The sequence below is a fragment of the Apodemus sylvaticus genome, chromosome 1 (assembly GCF_947179515.1).
Source record: "Apodemus sylvaticus chromosome 1, mApoSyl1.1, whole genome shotgun sequence".
Lineage (NCBI taxonomy): Eukaryota > Metazoa > Chordata > Mammalia > Rodentia > Muridae > Apodemus > Apodemus sylvaticus.
The window spans coordinates 196,601,495-196,609,401 of record NC_067472.1 but is presented as its reverse complement, the minus strand read 5'-3'; positions in this window follow the sequence as shown (position 1 = coordinate 196,609,401).

The window sequence follows — 7,907 nt, the reverse complement described above, 5'->3', positions numbered from 1 at the left end:
TAAATATGTTCTGCATGTCTTGGTTATATAGTTTTGACTGGGAGTGCATTGAATCTGTAGTTTGCTTTTGGCAAGGTGGCCATTTTTACTACCTTACTTCTGCCAATCCATGATCATGAAAGAGATCTTTCCATATTCTGAGATCTGCTTTGATTTCTTTCTTCAGAGACTTGAAATTCTTGTCATACAAATTTTTCACTTGCATACTTAGAGTGACACCAAGATATGTAATGTTATTTGTGACTATGGTAAAGGGTGTCATTACCCTATTTTCTTTCTCAGCTTATTTATCCTTTGAGTAGAGGAAGGCTACTGATTTGATTGAGTTAATTTTACATCCAGCCACATGGCAGAAATTGTTTCTCAGTTGTAGGAGTTCTCTAGTGTTGTTTTATTGGGTTTCATAAGTATACTATCATATCATCTGCAAATAGTGATGTTTTGACTACCTCCTTTCCAGTTTGTAACATTTTGACAAGTGTTAGAAACTGTACCTCCTTTTGTTCTCTAAATGCTCTAGATAGATCTTCAAGTACTATATTGAATAAATAGGGAAAGAGTGGGCAACATTTTCTGGACCATAATTTTAGTAGGATTACTTCAAATTTCCTCTGTTTAGTTTGATGTTGGCTTCTGGTTTGCTGTATATTGCTTTTACTATGTTTTGGTTTAGGCCTTGAATTCCTGATCATTCCAAGACTTTTAACATGAAGGGATAGTGAATTTTGTCAAATGCTTTCTCAGCATCTAACTAAATGATCTTGTGGGGTTTTTTTTTTTCGAGTTTCTTTATGTAGTGGATTACATTGAAAGATTTCTATATATTGAACCACACTTGCATTGCTGGGATGAAGCCTATTTGATCCTGGTGAATTACTGTTTTGATGTGTTCTTGGATTCGGTCAGCAAGAATTTTAATGAGTAGTTTTGGATCACTGTTCTCAAGGGAAATTGGTCTGGAATTCTCTTTCCTTGTTTAATCTTTGTTTGGTTTATGTATAAGCAATACTGTTGCTTCATATAATGAATTGTGAAGGATACCTCGGGTTTCTGATTTGTGGAATAGTTTGAAAAGTATCCGTAGTAGGTCTTCTTTGAAGAACTGATAGAATTCCCAACAAACACATCTGGTCCTGTGTTTTTGTTGTTGTTGTTGTTGTTGTTGTTGTTGTTGTTGTTGCTGTTGTTTTTGGTGGTGGTGGTGGTGGTGGTGGTTGTGGTTGTGGTGGTGATGGTGGTGTTTTGGGAAGACTGTTAATAACTGAATCTATTTCCTCACGTGTTATGGGACTATTTTGATGGTTTATCTGATCAGGTTTTAACATTGGCAGCTGGCATGTGTCTACAAAACTGTCCATTTCATCCAGATTTCCCAATTTTGTTGAGTATAAGCTTTTGTAGTAGGATCTGATGATATTTGGAATTTCTGCAGTTTCTGTTGTTATATCTCCCTTTTCATTCCAATTTTATTAATTTGCATGTTTCCTCTATTCCTTCTTGTTAGTCTGCTAAGTGTTTATCTATCTTGTTGATTTTCTCAAAAAACCAACTCTTGGTTTTGTTGATTCTTTGTATAATTCTTTTTGTTTCTACTTTGTTGATTTTGACCTTGAATTTGTTTATTCCCTGCCATGTATTCCTCTTGGATGTATTTGTTTCATTTGGTTGTAGAGCTTTCAGATGTTCTGTCAAGCTGCTAATGTAAGCTCTCTCCATTTCCTTGTTGGAGGCACTTAACTATATGAGTTTTTCTCTTAGCACATATGACTATTGACAGCTTTTCAGGATTTCTAGTTGCAACTGCCTTAAGAGGAGAACCTTCTAGAAAGGTTATTGTTCATTGTTTACAGGCTTTTACTGCTAAGGGACTGCCTAAAGTTGGCAAGACAGATAATGGGCCTGCATACACTGGAAACAGCTTTGAACAATTTTGCAAGGAATTTGGAATTGAACATAAAACTGAAATTCCTCATGATCCAATGGGACAAGGAATTGTTGAATGTATCTGAAAAATTAGCTTTAGAAAACAAAACAGGGTGAGTTTTAACTTCCAAGGTCACCAAAAGCACATCTCTCTTTTGCATTATTTGTTTTAATTTTTTGTAAACTGATGCTAAAGGTCAGTCTGCAGTAGATCATCGCTGGCATCCAGACACTTCCAGCTCATATGCCATGGTTAAATGTTGAGATCCTTTAACTAATACTTTGGAATGGCCCCAACCCTGTTTTAATACGGGAATGAGATCCTGTTTGTGTTTTTTCACATAAAGGAATTGGAGATCAATGACTACTGAAAAGATTGTTTCGCCAAGTGGACACAGATCCTGAGCCTTCTAATGATTATGATACTAATGATGAAGGCACATCAGGATCCCTATGAGCCATCTAAATTAACCTGAAGTGTAGTCTTTGCCCTTACTGGATAGCAGGTGTTTTCTATCAATTCTCAAAGCCACCCTCCTTACACCAGGAGGCTTGATCTTGTTTGGATCTTTGTCAGCTCCCAGTTTAGGCACTTAACTAAGCAATTACCCCTTGGAGGTTCACTTGAGTATGATGGAAAAGAGTCCTGCTCCACAAATCCTTGGTCATGTGAAGGTTTTATCTGAAAGGTGGGATGTAGACATCCAGTGCTTAGAGACCATTTAGGCATTTGTTCTTTTCACATGTGTCCTTGAGATGGCAGGACTAGATCCCATGGTCATAGTTGGGTGGTGCAGAAGATTATTTTCTGTGCTGTTTGGAAATGTGAGACCACAAGGAATGTTTACTGGAAGCCCCAAAGAGATTTAATTACAGTTGCTAGGATTTCAACAGGTTCTGGCCTATCTAGTTCTAGTTATAACGGCAATGGACATTGTTTCTTCAGGGTTTTAGTTGTGCCAAAGCTGCGCTGTCTGGAACCTGGAAAGGAGTAGCATCCTTGGTTAGTTTTCTCTGTAACCCAATTCTAGTGTCTGGAAAAAATGTTAGAGAAGGCTGGATTAAGGGAAGGACTTGGACACTTTGGCTTTATAAGGAAGATTATGATTATGGACTACTTGTTTGTTTGTTTGTTTGTTTGTTTGTGACAGGGTTTCTCTGTGTAGCCCTGGCAGTCCTGGAACCTACCCTGCAAACCTGGGTGGCCTCAGAAAACTCAGCAATCTGCCTGCCTCTGCCTCCCAATGACAGGGATTAAATGAATGTACCACCCAGGAGGGGCCCTCTCCCCTTGATCACTAATTGAGAAAATACCCCACAGCTGAATCTCATGGAGGCATTTCCCCAACTGAAGCTCCTTTCTCTGTGAAAGAATGTGTCAAGTTCACACACTAACCCATCCAGTACAACATGTAAAAATGAAGTAAGGCTGGGCATCATAACAGAGCCTTTCAATCCCATTACCTGCAAAGCAAATGGATGAGGATCTCCATTTGTGGAAGGCAGTCTTGTTTACATAAGCACTTCCAGGAGAGTTAGAACTACATACAAAGGCCCTATGTTAAGAAATCAAAAATAATGCCAGGAGGTGGTGGCACATGCCTTCAATCCCAGCACTTGGGAGCCAGAGGCAGAGAGATTTCTTAATTCAAGGCCAGCCTGGTCTACAGATTGATTGCCAGGACAGCCAGTGTTACACAGAGAAACCCTGTCTCCAAAAACAAAACAAAAAAATCCAAAATAAAATAAGATGAATAAATCTTTGTAATGGAAAAACAAAACAACTGTCATTGTACTAGCTGTTCTGCCAAGAGTAATTATAAAAATTCCTTTCAGAAAATAATTAACACTATTTAACCTACAATCTGATTTAATACTACCTAATGAATATTTACTTCGGGTGACATCATCACTCTTCATATCACTGGATATTCTGGAATAGTCTCAAACTCACTCAGCGTTTGACTCTGCCTCCAAATACTGACCATAAAGGCATGTAACACCACTCCTGGATTAATTTTTCTAAACAGGCTTTGGGAACAAAAAACAGGATGCCCTGGAGAATAGAATCCTTCCATCACAATTCATGGCATTAAAAGTGAGCCCTTCCAGCCTGACAGGGGTGGTGCACTCCTTTATTCCCAAAACTTGGAAGGCAGAGGCAGGCAGATTTCTCAGTTCCAGGCCAGTCTGGTCTAAAGACTGAGTTCCAGGGCAGCCAGAGCTACACAGAGAAAAACTGTCTCAAAAAACAACAACAACAAAAGTGAGCCCTACCACACCCAACTTAATTCATTTTCTACAAGTTCATTTGCATTTTGTTCAGTTTTCTGTGAGTGTTCATGTCTCATGTGTGCGGTCCCTGTGCCTCAAAAAGGGATTCAGAGCCCCTGCGTCTGGAGTTATAGCATATATGGGATTCCAGACCAATTAGGAACCAAATTTCAAGAATCAAGATCAACAAGCAATCTTTTCTTTTGTTGTAAATGTAGGTGTATACATGAACACGTGTTAGTAATGTGCAAGCATGCCTGGAACCCTACAGACAGAAGGAGGGCTAAGACTCCAAAGGAATACAATTCCCAATGGATGGTTCTGAGCCACATAGTGGAGGTTGGGAACTAAACCAGGCTTTCCTGATGAAGCAACTATTGCTCTGACTCACTGAGCCATCACTCCATCTCCACAATAAGTAACCCTCAGTTAAATCCAGCTCTAGTTCCATAATGCTAAGAGTTTTGATATTTTGCAATGGTATGTAGTAGAAGAGATCACATTCAATTAAATTCAAGTTAGATATGGTGGTGCACTCCTTAAGCCCAACACTTGGAACACCAAAGCAGGTAGATCTCTGTGAGTTCCAGACCAGCCTTGACTAGAGAGTAAGTCACAGGACTACCATGGCTGTTACAGAATAAAAAACTGTCTCAAATAAAAGAGACAGATCAAACTGTACTCAAGAAAGCACTTTTATAAATGCAAAACAAAACAACCCTGAGATTTCACCTTACACCAGTAAGAACGGCTAAGATTAAAAATTCAGGAGAAGCAGATGTAGGCGAGGATGTGGAGAAAGAGGAACACTCCTCCACTGCTTGTGGGGTTGCAAATTGGTACAACCACTCTAGAAATCAGTCTGGCAGTTCCTCAGAAAACTGGGCACCTCACTTCCAGAAGATCCTGCTATACCACTCCTGGGCATATACCCAGAAGATTTCCCCAGCATGTAATAAGGATACATGTTCCACTATGTTCATAGCAGCCCTATTTATAATTGCTAGAAGCTGGAAAGAACCCAGGTATCCCTCAACAGAAGAGTGGATGCAAAAAAATGTGGTATATATACACAGTGGAGTACTATTCAGCCATTAGAAACAATGAATTCATGAAATTCTTAGGCAAATGGATGGAGCTGGAGAACATCATACTAAGTGAGGTAACCCAGACTCAAAAAATGAATCATGGTATGCACTCACTAATAAGTGGATATTAACCTAGAAAACTGGAATACCAAAAACATAATCCACACATCAAATGAGGTACAAGAAGAACAGAGGAGTGGCCCCCAGTTCTGGAAAGACTCAGTCAAGCATTATAGCACAAACCAGAACAGGGAATTGGGAAGGGGTGGGGGGGGAGAACAGGGGGAGGGAAGGGGGCTGATGGGACTTTCGGGGTTTGGGGGTCTAGAAAAGGGGAAATCATTTGAAATGTAAATGAAAATATATCGAATAAAGAAAAGAAAGTACTTTTATTTAAAGAAAAATTAACTGCACATTAGTTAGGAAAAGAAACTGAGAGTAACAGACTCATTTGGCACACACCTATAAAATCAGCAGAGTGGATGTTGGAGAAGAATGGCAAAACCTGGGGACCAGCCCTCTTGGGAGCTCTCACAGACTCAGTAGCCAACAAAAGACCACACACACACACACACACACACACACACACACACACACACACACACATGGGTTGAACTTAGGCCCCCATAATATATTTAGCAGATGTGCACCTCAGTCTTCATGTGGGTCCCCCAATAACTAGATTGGAAGCTAATGGCTGTCACTGGAGCCATTCTTCTTCCTAGGCTGCCTTGAGTGGCCTCAAAAGGAGAGGATGCACCTGATCCTGCAGAGACTTGATGCATTAGGTTCAAGGTAGACCCATGGGGAAACCCTATGAGAGAAAGGGAATAGAGTAGTGACTGTCAGGTAATGTTGAGAGGTAGGTAGTGTTGAGAACATAAAATGGATGTATTTATTAATGGGAAACACTGCCTAGACAAAGATGAAGGAGAAACTGAGGCAATTTCCAATTAATTGCCAGCACAAATTGTAAACCATCCTATGGGCAAGAAGCAACCCCTGACACTATCAATGATACTCTGTTATGTTTGTCAATGGGAACCTTGCATAACTATGCTATGCTCATTGTTATACTCCTGGAGAACTGGCTAGCCCAATTTTAATCTGATGCCTGCCATTCAGCAACCAATGAGACCTAAAGCAGAGGCACATAGGCAGAAATATAGGCAGAGCCACGGAAGCGCCACAGAACGGGTAAAAGACTGCAGTAGTTAGAGCAGTTGAAAATACCAAGAAAACACAGCCCACCGGATCAAATAAGCTAGGCTTACAGAGATTTACAGAGATGGAAGCAACAATCAGGCAGTTTGTATAGGTCTGACCAAGGTCCCTACATATGTGGTCCTGTAGCTTGTAGTGCCTGTCTTTGTCACTGAGGTAGATTTCTATGTAGCAAAATCCTGGATCCTGTTTTCAAATCCAGTCTGTTAGTCTATGTTTTTATTGGTAAATTATGTTCATTGAGATTAAGAGATATTAAGGAAAAGTGATTGTTGCTCCCGGTTATTTTTGATGTAATTTTTATGTTTGAGTGCTTCTCCTCTTTTGGATGTGTTGAAAGATTATTACTTCCTTTTTCTAAGGTGTAGTTTCCCTCCTTGTGCTGGCATTTTATATTATCCTTTGTAGGGCTAGATTTGTGGAAAGATATTGGGCAAATTTTGTTTTATCATGGAATATCTTAGTTTTTCCATATATGGTGATAAGAGTTTTGGTGGGTATAGTAGTCTGGGCTAGCATTTGTTTTCTCTTATGATCTGTATGAGATCTGCACAAGATCTTCTTGTTTTCATGGTCTCTGGTGAGAAGTCTGGCGTAATTCTGATAAGTTTTCCTTTCCATTACAGGTTTGAATGGTCTTTCTTTGTCAAGTGCATATCTGTTCTTGTCCAGTCTGTTTGGATTTCTGTAGGCTTCTTGAATGGTCACAGGCATCTCTCTCTTTACGTCAGGGAAGTTTTCTTCTACAATTTTGTTGAAGTTATTTACTGGTCAATTAAGTTGTAAATCTTTATGCTCCTCTATACCTATAGTCCTTAGGTTTGCTCCTCTCATTGTGGTCTGGATTTCCTGAATGTTTTGGGTTACACGGTTTCTGCATTTTGCATTTTCCTTGATGGTTGAGTCAATGCTTTCTATGGTATCTTCAGCATCTGAGATTCCTTCATCTAACTCTTCTATTCTGTTTCTGATGCTTGTATCTATGACTCTTGAATTCTTACCAAGGTTTTCTATCTCCAGAGTTGTATCCCTTTGTGATTTCTTTGTTGTTTCTAGTTCCACTATTAGATCCTGTATGGTTTTGTTCAATTCCTTCACCTGTTTTTTTTTGTTTCTTTGGTTTGTTTGTGTGTGTGTGTGTGTGTGTGTGTGTGTGTGTGTGTGTGTGTGTGTGTGTGTTTTCCTGTAATTCCTTAAGAAAGTTTTGTGTTTTCTCTTTAAGGGCTTCTACCTGTTGACAAATGTTCTCCTGTTTGTATTTAAGGGAACTATTTATGTCCTCTCTGACGTCCTTTATCAGCATCATGAGATGTAATTTTAAACCCAGATCTTGTTTTTCTGGTGTGTTGGGCTATCCAGGACTTGCTGTTGTGGGAGAACTGGGTTCGCATGGTTCCA